Consider the following 16,881-nt stretch of genomic DNA (forward strand, 5'->3'; position numbering starts at 1 on the left):
GGGGAGGGGGGGATTCTTCTGCTGCTTCACGAATACCTGGCACTGTGGGGGGCAATGTATACCTGGCACTGTGGGGGGCAATGTATACCTGGCACTGTGGGGGGCAATGTATACCTGGCACTGTAGGGGGCAATGTATACCTGGCACTGTGGGGGGCAATGTATATCTGGCACTGTAGGGGCAATGTATATCTGGCACTGTGGGGGGCAATGTATACCTGGCACTGTTGTGGGCAATGTATATCTGGCACTGTTGTGGGCAATGTATATCTGGCACTGTTGTGGGCAATGTATATCTGGCACTGTGGGGGGCAATGTATATCTGGCACTGTGGGGCATTCGTGTATCTGGCACTGTGGGGCATTCGTGTATCTGGCACTGTGGGGAGCATTCGTGTATCTGGCACTGTGGGGAGCATTCGTGTATCTGGCACTGTGGGGGTCATATGTGTATCTGCCCCTCCCCCATATGTGTATCATGCCCACATTTTCATTGGCAACGCCCCATATGGCATTTGACCACACCCATTTTTTGGCGCGCGCACACAGTACCTTTAAGACATTTTTTCTACTTGCACCACTGCTCCATGCCCCCCTCCCCATCAGCAGTGTGTGTCTCCATGCCCCACCATCAGCAGTGTGTGTGTGTGTGTGTGTATGTGTCTGTCTCCATGCTCCCCCCCCCATCAGCAGTGTGTATCTCCATGCCCCCCTCCCCCCATCAGCAGTGTGTGTCTCCATGCCCCCCCAACAGCAGTGTGTCTCCATGCCACCTCCGCGCCAGCAGTGTGTCTCCATGCCCCCTCCCCGCCAGCAGTGTGTCTCCATGCCCCCTCCCCGCCAGCAGTGTGAGTATCTCCATTCAACATCACAGGGGGGTTCGTCTACCGCATTGCGATGTTAATCGCATATGTTAGCATCGCTGCGGTAGGCGGCGATTGGTGGCAATGTATGTTAATACATCCCGCCCTCTCTGTCAGAATGCAAGCACAGGGTGCTCAGGTGCGGTGCAGTCTCCCTGACATCAGCAGCATGGGCTCCCAGCGCATGGAACACACACAGAGACACAGAGTGCGATAGCGTGTGCTGAATGACGACGCAGTGGGAGGTGATGGTGTGCTGAATGACAACGCAGGGGGAGGTGATGGTGTGCTGAATGATGATGCAGGGGGAGGTGATGGTGTGCTGAGTGACGACACAGGGGGAGGTGATGGTGTGCTGAGTGACGGCGCAGGGGGAGGTGATTGTGTGCTGAGTAGTGACGCAGGGGGAGGTAATGGAGTGGCTGAGAGATGATGCAGGGGGTGGTGATGGTGTGACTGAGAGATGCTTCGAGAGGGAGATGATGGTGTGGCTGAGAGACGCAGGAGGCAGGATGTAACACAGGGGACAGTATGTGAGTCTTGTTGAACCACTGTTGCATGATTCTGACCTTGTTAATATTCCTACACAAACAGGCATCTTCCGGACGATCGGATCTCCTACATGAATAGTGAATACCGACTGAAGACGCCATCTGCCTCAGAGGATACAGTTCTTCAGAGGTTCCATACTGTGAGAAACCATCACACAGGTAAGGTGCATGTTTAATTGAAAAGAATGTTCCCAGTGTGACGTGAAACAGGTGGCGTGTCATGTTTTCACGCCCCATTTTCGGTTACTACGTCCCTTCTGGTATGTGACCACGCCCATTTTTTTCCCAGCGCGCGCACACAATTTGTCGATTTGTTTCTATTTTTCTAAGGCTTTTCTTTCCTTCTTTTTTTTTTTTTTTTTTTAGGTGGTGGTGTGTGTGTGTGTGGGGGGGGGGGGGGGCGCCATTTCTAACCTTGCCCTGGGCTCCAAAAACCCTAGTTACGCCTCTGACGGGAAAGCCTCCATATTTCTTTTGGAACCTGTGTCAGCATTCCATTGGCGAATCCACAACGCCCTTCGAGCTGAGACTGCCATGGTAGCGGCTTTTGAACCCAAGAGCCCAATATCTTTCATGGCTTCTAGCATGTATGCAGCAGCGTCTTTGATATGACCTAACGTTAAGAGTATCTCGTCTCTATCTATTGTGTCAATTTCAGATGACAAATTGTCCAACCATTTCTCGATAGTACTACTCACCCACGCACAAGCAATGGTGGGCCTGAGTAGCGTACCATTGGCCACATAAATAGATTTTAACATAGTCTCTAACTTGCGGTCTGCCGGCTCCTTTAGTGAAGCCGTCCCAGGTGCAGGAAGAATCACCTTTTTAGTTAATCGTGACAGAGCACTGTCTAAAACGGGGGGTGACTCCCATCTTTTCCTGTCCTCTGCCGGGAAAGGATAAGCAACCTGAATTCTTTTGGGAATCTGAAACTTCTTTTCAGGGTTTGCCCAAACTCCCTCAAAGAGAGTATTTAGTTCGTGAGAAGGAGGGAAAGTTACATTTAATTTATTTTTCTTACAAAAATAAGCCTTCTCCTGAGGTAAAGGAGGGGCTTCCGTAACTTCTAATACCTCCTTTATAGCAACAATCATGTATTGAATGCTTTTTGTCAATTTAGGATCTATTCCCGGGGAATCACTAGTGTCGACACAGGAATCAGAGTCCGTGTCGGTACCAGTTTGTACTATTTGTGCAAATTACCTCTTATGTGACCCAGAGGTGTCCCCTGTGGATGAAAAAGCAGAACTACTAAAAATCACATCTTCCACGGATTTTCTCCAGGTTTCTGCATGAGACTCAGACTTATCCAATCTCTTACTGATATGATTCACACTATCACGTAATTCTTTCACCCATTCAGGCTCATGGTGTGCCGGCAGTGCCACCACATTACAACTCTGTGTCCCTAAAATGGCTCCCTCAGAGGAAGAGCTCCCTGTCTCAGACTTGTCACACACGTGCACAACCACACCACAGACACTCCGGGACTTATAGGGGACAGACCCACAGTAAAATCTGTCAGAAGGACACAGATAGGATTTGCCAGTTCACAACCCAGTGCCAGTTATAAAAATCCTGTGAAACACAAAATGCCCACAGACCTATAGCGCTTTTAAATTGATAAAATCACAATATAGCACCAAATTACACTGTGCCCCCTATCCCCCCCCCCCCCCCCCCGTTTTGCACCTTGATACTTGTTCAGAAGTGGAGGAGGACCAGCATTCTTCTCTGCAGCTTGCTAGGAGAGAAAACGGCGCTGAGCAGTGTGCTGGCTGCCTGAGGAGGAAGCCCCGCCCCCGTAATGGCGCGTTTCCTCTCAGATTTTTTAATACTAACTTTTATACTGGCGGGGGTAGGACTGTACCTCAGCATCTTATGTCCCCTTATCTGCCAGTTTTGAGTAGGTTACATGCTGCCCAGGGCGCCCCCCCCCCCCCGCGCCCTGCACCCTGCTGTGCCTGTGTTACCCGGTAGCATGGTGGGCAGTGTTCCCGCCCGCTGCGCGGTACCTTTTAGCCATCACAATGAAGATCCTTCTTCTTGTGCACTCACCTGTCTTCTGACTTCTGGCTCTGCAAGGCGGGTGACGGCGCGCTGTGGGAGTGAGCACATAGCCGCAGCTAGGTTCAGTACCCTTCAGGAGCTAATGGTGTCCTGTCAGCCAGAAGCAGAGCCATGAAACTATTCAGGAAGTTGGTTCCTACTTCTGCCCCCTAAGTCCCACGAAGCAGGGAGACTGTTGCCAGCAGTCCTCCCTGAAAATAAAAAACCTAACATAAAATCTTTCAGAGAAACTCAATAGAGCTCCCCTGGAGTGCATCCAGTCTGCCTGGGCACATTTTCTAAACTGAGGTCTGGAGGAGGGTTATAGAGGGAGGAGCCAGTTCACACCCTTGAAAAGTCTTAAAGTGCCCATGGCTCCATCGGAACCGTCTATACCCCATGGTACTGAAGTGGACCCCAGCATCCTCTAGGACGTATGAGAAATGTATTTTTAAGTTAAAATGCACTTACTTGTCCCTGGTAGTCTAAGGGGGAATCCAGAGCTCTGTGTGGGCTGCGTTGTCCCCCTGACTACCTCCTGTGGCCAAATGACTCTGATCAGGGATGCTGGTTGCCCATCTGTGGCTAGATTCAAGCTAGAGGTGGTGCGCTGCAGTGGCGGAACTACCACTGGTGCAGCCAGTGCGCTGCTAGGGATTAAGGGGCCTGTCAGGGTCAGATTACCATCAAGACATGCATTGTTTTTATTTCTTTACTTTTACGTTTCTGTGAATGAACTGTGCCTGGCAGGCTTTAGGGGTCCGGGATTGAGGGGGGTGAGAGGGTAGTTGCAGCGAATGCGATCTCATCTGTCCCATTGCTGGATCAATCCCATGAGCACAGGGTCAGAGGAGCATGTGCTGCGCTCTGATTGATGGAGCCCATCACATGCTTCTCTGACCTGACACCGCTCCTGTGACCTGCACTCTGCAATCTCTCATTGGGAGTTGCTTTGTTGTTTCTCCAGGGAATTGCAATATTTAATTATTGGTACTGACTGTTGGGGAGAGCGGCTGGTCCATGTCCATCCCTAATTCCTCCTTGCAGTTTCCCTACCCAGGATACAATGTGGCTGGGTCTTATATTAGGATGTGAGCACTGGTGCTGGACTGTGTACAGGTATCTGAATTACACCAACACCTCCAGCGCAAGCAGCTCCCTACAACACACCCTCCCCTGACCCCTGTCACCCTCCAGTCCCCCCCCCCCCCCTCAGCCCACCTCTGTCTGTCACAGGGGTCTATTCATTAAGCAGAGAAAAGTCCTGTTTTGCGTTAAATAGGGCTTTTCTCTGCTTCTTGCTATTCACGGAGCAGGTTGCCGTGACTTCTCCAGCGGCATCCCCGCTCTGTGCCTGAATCGCATCACCATACTTTATAAATCGCATCGAACCAATGCGATGTATAGTGATAAGTATCAATTCGCTTTTTAGTTTCTTTATGGACAGATCTCTATAACCTCATTATCACCCCCCCATCCCCCATACACACACGCACCTGCCAAAAATTCCCTCCTGTATACATCCCCCTCGCATCCATCACAACGCAGTACCATTAAGTGCCGAACCCTATCCCATCTACCCAGGTAGAAAGAGTTCTGCAGGACCAGCCAAACAAGACTAAAAGTTAGACTCTGCTGTATTTAAACAAGTTACACATATTTACAGTGTTAATAGGTATATATGTATAGAATGCTTATGTCAAGTTCTTTATATATACACAGTAATATATAGATAGATAGGGGGCCATTCCGAGTTGTTCGCTCGTTATTTTTTTGTCGCAATGGAGAGATTAGTCGCTAATGCGCATGCACAATGTCCGCAGTGCGACTGCGCCAAGTAAAATTTGCTATGCAGTTAGGTATTTTACTCACGGCATTACGAGGTTTTTTGTTGTTCTGGTGATCGTAATGTGATTGACAGGAAGTGGGTGTTTCTGGGCGGAAACAGGCCGTTTTATGGGTGTGTGCGAAAAAACGCTACCGTTTCTGGGAAAAACGCGGGAGTGGCTGGAGAAACGGAGGAGTGTCTGGCCGAACGCTGGGTGTGTTTGTGACGTCAAACCAGGAACGAAACTGACTGAACTGATCGCAGATGCCGAGTAAGTGTGGAGCTACTCAGAAACTGCTAAGAAGTGTCTATTCGCAATTTTGCTAATCTTTCGTTCGCAATTTTGATAAGCTAAGATTCACTCCCAGTAGGCGGCGGCTTAGCGTGTGCAAAGCTGCTAAAAGCAGCTTGCGAGCGAACAACTCGGAATGAGGGCCATAGAGAGAGAGAGAGATAGAGTAGATTTATATATATATATATATATATATATATATATATATACTGTACAATAAGGCAGCACTTGGAGACTGCAAATCAATGAAAAACGAATAACAGGTGGAGGTATATTTACTAAAAGTCGGTGTGCTTTTTTTGTCAATTTTGTACATCAGGATCTAAATTCCACATTTACTAACAGATGATTTTCGACCTTTTTATTCAAACAAAATCATCTGTTGGTAAATGTGTGATTTAGACCCTTAAGCACAAAATTGATCAAAAATCGACCAAACATCAATCAAAATAGTAAATATACCCCTTCGTATTTATTGCAACATTTAAGGGATCAAAGCCCCTTCATCTGTGTCCTGATGAAAGGTCTTTGGTCCCTGAAATGTCACAATAAAATGGCACCTGTTTATCATTAATTTGCAGTCTCCGAGTGCCGCCTTATTACCTTATTGGATTATTGGGGATCAAACTACTTCCCTAGGAGGGCACTGAAGTTGTCGGCGATAGTACAGTACATAAACATTTTTCACATACAGCCAAATGCGTGTGTGCTTTAAGATGGTAAAAATTATTCACTTATCCAATTTCACTATATCAAACCCTCTTGAGAGATATGACTCCATAGTCACCAAACTAATCAAGGGCATGGAGACGCTGGAATACAAGGAAAGGCTTACAAGGCTATGCATGTTTACATTGGAAAAGAGGAGACTAAGAGGGAACATGATCAACATCTACAAATATATAAGGGGTCAATACACAGAGCTCGAGAGGGACCTGTTTTCTATAAGATCAGCACAGAGGATACATGGTCACTCACTTAGGTTAGAGGAGAGGAGTTTCCGCATATTGAGGCAAAAAGGTTTTTTCACAATATGTGTTTGGAATTCCCTGCCTGAGAGAGTAGTAACAGCGGACCCAGTCAACACCTTTAAGAATGGGTTAGATAAATTCCTATTGGATAAACATATTCAGGGTTATGGTGCGTAGGCACACATTATAGTTAATATTACTAGTCCTAACATAAAAATAACTAGTCCTATAATAAGACTGCATAGGAGACCACAAATACATTGAACTCAATGGACAATTGTCTTTTTTCAACCTTAGTTACTATGTTACTAATGTTCTTTCCTCCATCCTGTGAGAGGCCCCAGTCACCCTCGCCACCAACGGCCTTCTGTTGTCACCCACTGCTTCTCCCTGTCACTCTCAGCCTCCCCAGTCACCTACTGCTTCTCCCTGTACCCCCTGCCCACTGCTTCTTCCTGTCACCCCCAGCCTCCCCAATCACCTACTCCTTCCTGTCACCTTATGCCACCCACTGAGTCTCCCAGTCACCTTCCATCTCCCCACTTCCTCTCCCTGCAACTCCTGCCTCACCCTGCCACCCTCTGCCTCTCCGTCTCAGTATCTCTACTTCCCGCTATCACCCACAGCCTCTCCCTGTCATAACAGTCTCTCTGTCACCCACTGCCTCTACTAGTCCATCACTGCCTATCCCTGTCACCCTTTGCCTCAACCTACCATCCACTACCTCCCCAGTCCCCCCTGCCATCCACTGACCCACCCTACTTTTCTCATCCACTAACCCACTGCCTTTCCTCATCACCCATTGCTTCTTATCGGGCAGAATAGGGTGCCTAAAACATATTTTTGCACCTGGGCCCACCACTCACAAGTTCCACCACTGGTGAGCTGGGTTCCTTGGCAGATTCCTGGAAGTATTTTAGGCGGGAAACTTCCCCTAACCCTAGACAGACCGACTCCTGGGTGGCGACCAAATCACCAGGTGGCCTCAGGTACAAGGGAGTGACCACTCCTCACTGTCCATAGGGGACAATAGTAACTGTGCAGTGGGTGGAGTAACAGGCGGTTACTGATGGTAAGCCGGAATCTCCTAATTAGCCAGGTCCCGTGTGACCCAAACCCATTCTGTGATCGCAGGATGCAGTCAGTGAGGGCGGGAAGGCGTTTGGTCACAAGCCCATTAATATAATCCACAACTGCGATGATTTCCTAATCTACTGGTCACAGGTGAGGGACTTAGGCTGGGTACACACTGAGCGATATACTGTACATCAACTATTCAATCATACGCCTGACATATTGTGAGCCCATCGGAGGGTGTGTACCCCCGATATGTCTGTCTACAACGTCATTCACAGGCTGAGCGGTCTAGCACAGACCGCTCAGCACACATCTCTCCCCCCCACTCAGCACAGCGCGATGTGTGCTGAGCGATGGGGGACGGATGGATGGATGGACGGGGGGGGGGGGGGGGGCGCTAATTTCACCCAGCGGTGAAATGAGCTACCTGCTAGATTGTGCCTGCTTGCAGGCCAATCTAGCACCGGCGATAGCGATGTGCGGGAGCGCGCATCGCTGTCGCCGGCACCCCTACACACGGAGCAATGTGTTTCTAATTCCTAAGCAATCTAGTCAGATTGCTTAGAAATTAGGTGAACATCGCTCTGTGTGTACCCCTCTTAACTGACATTCAAGGAGAGTTGGTAAGTATGCATCTACTATACCTTTTACTTACCCTTTCCATTAATCCTTTATACTAGGTCACATCACTGTTCTCATCTAAATCCCTGAAAGGCCACTTACAGCTTGGTATTCCTTTCATCTGTGAATGCCTCTGCCTGATTGCCAGAGGCATTTGCGGGTCTGGAGAGGGCGTCGACTTTAAGGGGCGTCATGGTGGTGTTGGAGGACGCAGGCATGTCCGGACTGTTTGCGGGGTGGGCCGTGGTGGCTGCATGGCGTCACAAGCAATCACTGCTACCCCAAACATGGCAGCTAAGCTGCGTAGGCAGAGGGCTACCCTAAACATGCGAAAGCAGCAATGTTTTAGCATGTTTGTTGGGGGGGAGGGGGGTGCAGGACCCGGCATGTGGGGCAGACTTGCCCTGTGCTGGGCGTCCCCCCACATGTCAGTGTAATGGATCGTATATGTGTGATTTTTCGCACATCTACAATACATGCTGAATTAGGTCCCAAAGTGTATGTTACAATGCTGTTATCTCCATGCTAACTCAGTCAGCACAGACAAAACAGCATTGTGGTAGTAGTTTAGTAGGGCTCAAGTTCAGAACATGGGACCTCCTGGGCTATCAGTCTCACTATCCACGAGGACTTTTAATGGAGCTTTTAACCTGCCCAAAGTGTGGCGAGGGAAGCAAGCACGCAAGACACTTATTAGTTCTGAACAATTTTAATGATGTTCTGAAACAGTTTGGATATGCTATATCAGGAGCCAAAATTTATAAATCCTTAACAAGAGATAAAGTGGAGACAGATAAAGAGTGATAAATGACCAGCCAACCAGGTGTTATAAGCCACTCCAGCTGCTCAGCGCTAGTCTCGGTCATTGCTAAACGACCGGAATGTCACAGCGCTTCCATTTGGCAGCTTCCCCGACGGTCGTCCAGGCAGCAGGGACACCAGGCGGCCGTGGGGGGTTGGCAGCAGGGACGTGCAGTGCTCCAGCTGCATGAAGTTTGCAATTAGAGGGGGCTTGTCTCAGCAAGCCTTGGGATTGACTCTTCCTCCCTTTATCTCCCTGACACTCCTGCATCACTTGGCCGGTTATAGTCCTGTGTTACTGCGGGAGCCTCTGTCGCTCTGAGTTGTATTCGGATCTTCCTGGCCCTTGTGTCTTCCACAGTTAATACAGCGAACCTGGTCTGTCAGTCATGCCCTGCAATTCACGTTTAAAATTATCCTGCATGTTCACGTTACTGTCAATCCTGCAAACTTGGTTATACCCAGCAATCAACTTCAGTTTGTCCTGCAAGCTCACGTTATGTTCAATTCTGCAAGCTTGGTCCATCAGTCATACCCAGCAATGTACGGTACTGTTATCCTGCAAGTTCACGTTACAGTCAATCCACAAGTCATACTTTGCAAACCATGTTACAGGTTATCCTGCAAGTCCACGTGTTTGTTTATCCTGCAAACCTGGTCTGTAATCAAAGCATTCCGCAAGGTATAGTTTTTATCAGCCCTGCACAAAAAGTCAGTTTGCAAACACCTCTCTAGGCTGAGCCTTGGTCCATCCAGTACACCTGACCTGCCATCTAACGACCTGCGAGGACAAGCAACTTCGGCCTGACATTTCTGGCTAGACTGTGTCACAATCCTGACTGTAATTCTCATATTTGGTGACTTACCCCTGCTTTCTGTCCTGGATCCTGTGTCTTTTCACTCACGGAGTTAAAAAGCTTGTCAGCACTGAGTTTCCTGAGTTCTCTGCCTGAGAGGTAATCAGCTCCACCTGTGGTGATCTCCTGTGTGAGGCTGAATTCAGTAATCTAAAAGCAAGCATCCTGTGTTTTGCAGAAGTCCAGGCTTCAGTGTTCTCTTGGCCTGCTAGGCCTCATTCTACATCACAGCCTTGGCTAGAGTAGTCACATGACAGTGACATCACCTAATCCTGCCCACCAATCATCAAGGACCAGGAAGTATAAATCAGGAGGCTGAGTTGGAATCTGGGCCAGTTCCTCGTGTCACATACAGCCTTGTGAGAGTCTTTATGCTGAGCTCCCTTAAGGTAACCATTGTACCTAAGTTCCTGTGGAAACTCTGTTCCCTTGTTCCTGTATGGTTACTTGTGTGTTGCCATTTGATTTCACCATTTCCCTGAGTCTCAATGTAAAGGCACAGCTGCAATGTTTCGTCTTAAAGGCACAGTACTGAATTCCATGTTCTCCACTGAAAACCACAGCTGTCGTGTTTCAGTTTTACTACTGTTGTAGTTGGGATCTCCAGAGCTCAGTACTTCCGTGCTTCCAACACCTCCGTGCCTCCGTGCTTCCAGCATCTCCGTGACTCAGCACCTCTGTGCCTCAGTACCTCCGTGCTTCCAGCACCTCCGTGCCTCCGTGCTTCCAGCAGCTCCGTGACTCAGCATCTCCGTGCCTCAGCATCTCCGTGCCTCAGCACCTCAGTACCTCCGTGCCTCAGGACCTCCGTACCTCCGTGCCTCAGTACCTCCGTGCTTCCAGCACCTCCGTGCCTCCGTGCTTCCAGCAGCTCCGTGACTCAGCATCTCCGTGCCTCAGCATCTCCGTGCCTCAGCACCTCAGTACCTCCGTGCCTCAGGACCTCCGTACCTCCGTGCCTCAGGACCTCCGTGCCTCAGTACCTCCGTGCTTCCAGCACCTCCGTGCCTCCGTGCTTCCAGCACCTCCGTGACTCAGCATCTCCGTGCTTCCAGCACCTCCGTGCCTCCGTGCTTCCAGCACCTCCGTGACTCAGCATCTCCGTGCCTCAGCACCTCCGTGCCTCAGTACCTCCGTGCTTCCAGCACCTCCGTGCCTCCGTGCTTCCAGCACCTCCGTGCCTCCGTGCTTCCAGCATCTCCGTGACTCAGCATCTCCGTGCCTCAGCACCTCCGTGCCTCCGTGCCTCAGCACCTCCGTGCCTCAGTACCTCCGTGCTTCCAGCACCTCCGTGCCTCCGTGCCTCAGCACCCCAGTGTCTCTACGCACTCCAGTGTCTCTACGCACCCCAGTGTCTTCACGCACCTCAGTGCCTCTACGCACCTCAGTGCCTCTACGCACCTCAGTGCCTCTACGCACCTCAGTGCCTCTACGTACCTCAGTGTCTCCAAGTACCTCAGTGTCTCCAAGTACCTCAGTGTCTCCAAGCACCTCAGTGTCTCCAAGCACCTCAGTGTCTCCAAGCACCTCAGTGTCTCCAAGCACCTCAGTGTCCCCAAGCACCCTGTGCCCTTTAGCACAGTTGTACCTGTTATTCTTCACTGATTCATCAGCGCCTTTCCAGTTCTGTCTTTCAGGAGACCTTCAGCGCCCACACGTGCTTCCTGTCTGCCGACCTCATCCTGCATGAGGAGAACCTGGATTCGGCCATCTCTGCCGCGGTTCCTCTTCCCAGTCACCGGAAGAGACCCCGAGTCCACAACACTTCCAAAACCAGGTCAGTGGTGGTATTCGTGTAGTCCTCCAGTCGCCCGCGCAGACTTCGCTAGCACCGGGTTCACAAAAACCTTAGTCATGACAGTAGGAACTGGCCCCATGGACCCGGCCGAAAGTGTTTGTCTGACGCAGGACCTCCTAAGCAATATTGCAGGACGCTTGGAAGGTCTGGAGTCGACTCAGCATCAATTGGCACAGTGTCTGCAGCGGAATTCTTTCTCCAGAGATTCTCTGACCTTCTGCTCTAAGACTCCTGACCAACTGCAGATATTCTACCAGATGTTATTACAGTTACAAGAACTTTTGCCTAGTATTCTCTCTGTAATGCCTGATCTCCTCAGGAATACTACCAACGTTGTTGATCCTGTTTTGTCCCAACCAGTTAATAGAGTCTCTTCCTCTGTGCAAGGAAAAGTTGTTCATCAGAGCTATCCACGGCCCAAGCTCTCTGAAGCTGAACGTCAGCGGCGTAGGGAGCTACACCTCTGTCTTTACTGTGGAAATTCCGGTCATTTTGTTAAAGACTGCATTCTTCGCAAGCCAGGGAATGGTGACAAATCGCAGTATCACAGTGCTCATGTCTACAAGTCATCCACAGTAGCCGATCCTGCTACTGCTGACGGGGGTATCAAGATGGCTACTCGGAAAGAGACTCAAATTTATGACTGGGGTCCGGTGATTAAAAGACCTTATCCCAAGTTGGGTGTCCAGAGAAGAATATTCAAGCCATTTAGAGTCACAGAGGAGTCAGAGTGTCCAGCCCCAGGGGGGGCGTCCGTGTCTTCAGCCCCAGGGGGGGCGTCTTCAGAGTGTCCAGCCCCAGGGGGGGCGTCTTCAGAGTGTCCAGCCCCAGGAGGGGCGTCTTCAGAGTGTCCAGCCCCAGGAGGGGCGTCTTCAAAGTGTCCAGCCCCAGGAGGGGCGTCTTCAGAGTGTCTAGCCCCAGGAGGGGCGTCTTCAGAGTGTCTAGCCCCAGGAGGGGCGTCTTCAGAGTGTCTAGCCCCAGGAGGGGCGTCTTCAAAGTGTCCAGCCCCAGGAGGGGCGTCTTCAAAGTGTCTAGCCCCAGGAGGGGCGTCTTCAGAGTGTCCAGCCCCAGGGGGGGCGTCCGTGTCTTCAGCCCCAGGGGGGGCGTCTTCAGAGTGTCCAGCCCCAAGAAGGGGTTCTTCAGAGTGTCCAGCCCCAAGAAGGGGTTCTTCAGAGCGTCCAGCCCCAGTGAGGGGTTCAGAGCGTCCAGCCCCAGTGAGGGGTTCAGAGCGTCTAGCCCCAGGAGGGGCGTCTTCAGAGTGTCTAGCCCCAGGAGGGGCGTCTTCAAAGTGTCCAGCCCCAGGAGGGGCGTCTTCAAAGTGTCTAGCCCCAGGAGGGGCGTCTTCAGAGTGTCCAGCCCCAGGGGGGGCGTCCGTGTCTTCAGCCCCAGGGGGGGCGTCTTCAGAGTGTCCAGCCCCAAGAAGGGGTTCTTCAGAGTGTCCAGCCCCAAGAAGGGGTTCTTCAGAGCGTCCAGCCCCAGTGAGGGGTTCAGAGCGTCCAGCCCCAGTGAGGGGTTCAGAGCGTCCAGCCCCAGGAGGGGGTTCTTCAGAGGGCACAGCCCCAGGAGGGGGTTCTTCAGAGGGTCCAGCCCCAGGAGGGGGTTCCGAGGGTACAGCCCCAGGAAGGGGATCCGAGGGTCCAGAGCCAGAGGGTCTACAGAGTGCTGCCCAGCCAGAGGGTCTTCAGAGCGCTGCCCAGCCAGAGAGCCTTCAGAGCGCTGCCCAGCCAGAGAGCCTTCAGAGCGCTGCCCAGCCAGAGAGCCTTCAGAGCGCTGCCCAGCCAGAGAGCCTTCAGAGCGCTGCCCAGCCAGAGAGCCTTCAGAGCGCAGACCAGCCCCGTGAAGAGAGGTCTCTTGCCTCAGCCCAGCCCCTTGAAGTGGGGGCTCTTGCCTCAGCCCAGCCCCGTGAAGAGGGGGCTCTTGCCTCAGCCCAGCCCCGTGAAGAAGGGGCTCAGCCCGTCCCGGTTCCAGCCGGTCCAGCGATACTCCAGGACCAGCCTGGTCAGTCTTCGTTGGCTCCAGCCAATTCAAGTGTTCTCAAATCCAATCCAGTCCTATTCGTCCAGCCAAAGCTTTCTCCAGTTTCAGCCTCTAACCTTTCGTCTGATGGTTTACCTCCTATTTACTTTGATGGAGATTTATTGCAATATGCCGCTCTGGTTGAACAATTTCTCTCTCTGATGGAGTCTGATCCTTCAGGTGCAGTAACTCCTTCCAACGTTACTCGATATTTATTCCTGGCATTCAGAGGAAGAGCTTTGGAGTGGGCCAACAGGCTTTTTGAGAGGAATGATCCTGTGTTCCATGATTTACAGACTTTTAGTAATGCAGTCTTTGAAGAATTTACTCCAAAGTCCTCGGAATCTGACTTAGTTAAAAGATCATGCTCCAAAAAGAATCTCAGTTCGTCTTCATTCAAACTACAACAGTCTGATACAAAAGTAAGTTTGTGCAGTCCTGCCAAAGATAGTCCAAGTATCTCCTTCCGTAAGAATCCGACCATTCAGGTTGGTCATGTAGGAGTCTCTCCTAGCTCAATACTAAGTTCTCCGCCAAATAATTTAAAGTTACAGTGCACTTCTAGGTCATTTTCAAACTGTGTATCTAACGGAGATTCGTATTTTCCGTTAGACTTGGACTCAGACTCTGAATTTGATCCAGTTTATGATGCTACTCCTTTCCTGGGAGGTGCTGTTCCTTCCTGTTATGCTTCCACGCATGAAGAGGTTCCAGAATCACCAAAAAGCTCTACAGGTCTCTGTATGAAAAGTCCTCGTTATAGAACAAGATTTAATCTAAGCCTCAGTGGAGTGCTAGCTTCGAAAGCACAATCTTCTCGCACTACAAAACGAGGAGAGGAACCTTCTACAGTTTATTCCTCAGTCCTTTCGGATGAAGGAAATTCCAGTCTTGTCTATGATGGATGGTCTACCTGTTCTGAAGATGATCAGGAAGACTTCTAAAGAATCCAGCTTAAGTTTTGTTTCTGGACCCTCTGGTTTCCACTTTTTAGAAGCTATTTAGAAGTTATTCATCAAGTTCCTCTAAGATTCAAGATGGGTGTCCGGAGTCCACCCTTGAAGAGGGGGATACTGTCACAATCCTGACTGTAATTCTCATATTTGGTGACTTACCCCTGCTTTCTGTCCTGGATCCTGTGTCTTTTCACTCACGGAGTTAAAAAGCTTGTCAGCACTGAGTTTCCTGAGTTCTCTGCCTGAGAGGTAATCAGCTCCACCTGTGGTGATCTCCTGTGTGAGGCTGAATTCAGTAATCTAAAAGCAAGCATCCTGTGTTTTGCAGAAGTCCAGGCTTCAGTGTTCTCTTGGCCTGCTAGGCCTCATTCTACATCACAGCCTTGGCTAGAGTAGTCACATGACAGTGACATCACCTAATCCTGCCCACCAATCATCAAGGACCAGGAAGTATAAATCAGGAGGCTGAGTTGGAATCTGGGCCAGTTCCTCGTGTCACATACAGCCTTGTGAGAGTCTTTATGCTGAGCTCCCTTAAGGTAACCATTGTACCTAAGTTCCTGTGGAAACTCTGTTCCCTTGTTCCTGTATGGTTACTTGTGTGTTGCCATTTGATTTCACCATTTCCCTGAGTCTCAATGTAAAGGCACAGCTGCAATGTTTCGTCTTAAAGGCACAGTACTGAATTCCATGTTCTCCACTGAAAACCACAGCTGTCGTGTTTCAGTTTTACTACTGTTGTAGTTGGGATCTCCAGAGCTCAGTACTTCCGTGCTTCCAACACCTCCGTGCCTCCGTGCTTCCAGCATCTCCGTGACTCAGCACCTCTGTGCCTCAGTACCTCCGTGCTTCCAGCACCTCCGTGCCTCCGTGCTTCCAGCAGCTCCGTGACTCAGCATCTCCATGCCTCAGCATCTCCGTGCCTCAGCACCTCAGTACCTCCGTGCCTCAGGACCTCCGTACCTCCGTGCCTCAGTACCTCCGTGCTTCCAGCACCTCCGTGCCTCCGTGCTTCCAGCAGCTCCGTGACTCAGCATCTCCGTGCCTCAGCATCTCCGTGCCTCAGCACCTCAGTACCTCCGTGCCTCAGGACCTCCGTACCTCCGTGCCTCAGGACCTCCGTGCCTCCGTGCCTCAGTACCTCCGTGCTTCCAGCACCTCCGTGCCTCCGTGCTTCCAGCACCTCCGTGACTCAGCATCTCCGTGCTTCCAGCACCTCCGTGCCTCCGTGCTTCCAGCACCTCCGTGACTCAGCATCTCCGTGCCTCAGCACCTCCGTGCCTCAGTACCTCCGTGCTTCCAGCACCTCCGTGCCTCCGTGCTTCCAGCACCTCCGTGCCTCCGTGCTTCCAGCATCTCCGTGACTCAGCATCTCCGTGCCTCAGCACCTCCGTGCCTCCGTGCCTCAGCACCTCCGTGCCTCAGTACCTCCGTGCTTCCAGCACCTCCGTGCCTCCGTGCCTCAGCACCCCAGTGTCTCTACGCACTCCAGTGTCTCTACGCACCCCAGTGTCTTCACGCACCTCAGTGCCTCTACGCACCTCAGTGCCTCTACGCACCTCAGTGCCTCTACGTACCTCAGTGTCTCCAAGTACCTCAGTGTCTCCAAGTACCTCAGTGTCTCCAAGCACCTCAGTGTCTCCAAGCACCTCAGTGTCTCCAAGCACCTCAGTGTCTCCAAGCACCTCAGTGTCCCCAAGCACCCTGTGCCCTTTAGCACAGTTGTACCTGTTATTCTTCACTGATTCATCAGCGCCTTTCCAGTTCTGTCTTTCAGGAGACCTTCAGCGCCCACACGTGCTTCCTGTCTGCCGACCTCATCCTGCATGAGGAGAACCTGGATTCGGCCATCTCTGCCGCGGTTCCTCTTCCCAGTCACCGGAAGAGACCCCGAGTCCACAACACTTCCAAAACCAGGTCAGTGGTGGTATTCGTGTAGTCCTCCAGTCGCCCGCGCAGACTTCGCTAGCACCGGGTTCACAAAAACCTTAGTCATGACAGACTGTTGCTATTTGGAGCTGTCTGGGATCGCTGGTCTATTGGGTGAGCTCCTACTGCTGGGGGAATTAAGTCCAGGGTCCCCCCTAAGTATTGGTGTGTGCAACCAGCACCAAGGGAACAGCGGGGGTTGCTAATGGTGAAACGCCACGAGGGCTCTAGGAGTCTCACCTTAATAGAGCTGCTGCTTCCCTCAAGTAGG

At 51.1% G+C, this 16,881-nt stretch overlaps 1 protein-coding gene across 1 annotated transcript in view; it reads left to right on the plus strand.

Moving 5' to 3' along the window:
* METTL16 (methyltransferase 16, RNA N6-adenosine) overlaps positions 1-16,881 on the plus strand; it is a 271,853-nt gene that overhangs the window by 70,376 nt on the left and 184,596 nt on the right. The window contains exon 2 of the mRNA XM_063956028.1: positions 1,456-1,571. The gene's annotated coding sequence lies outside the window, so the exon portion shown is untranslated. The remainder of the gene's footprint in view (positions 1-1,455; positions 1,572-16,881) is intronic.

The sequence above is a fragment of the Pseudophryne corroboree genome, chromosome 2, assembly GCF_028390025.1.
Source record: "Pseudophryne corroboree isolate aPseCor3 chromosome 2, aPseCor3.hap2, whole genome shotgun sequence".
In the NCBI taxonomy this organism is placed as follows: Eukaryota; Metazoa; Chordata; class Amphibia; order Anura; family Myobatrachidae; genus Pseudophryne; species Pseudophryne corroboree.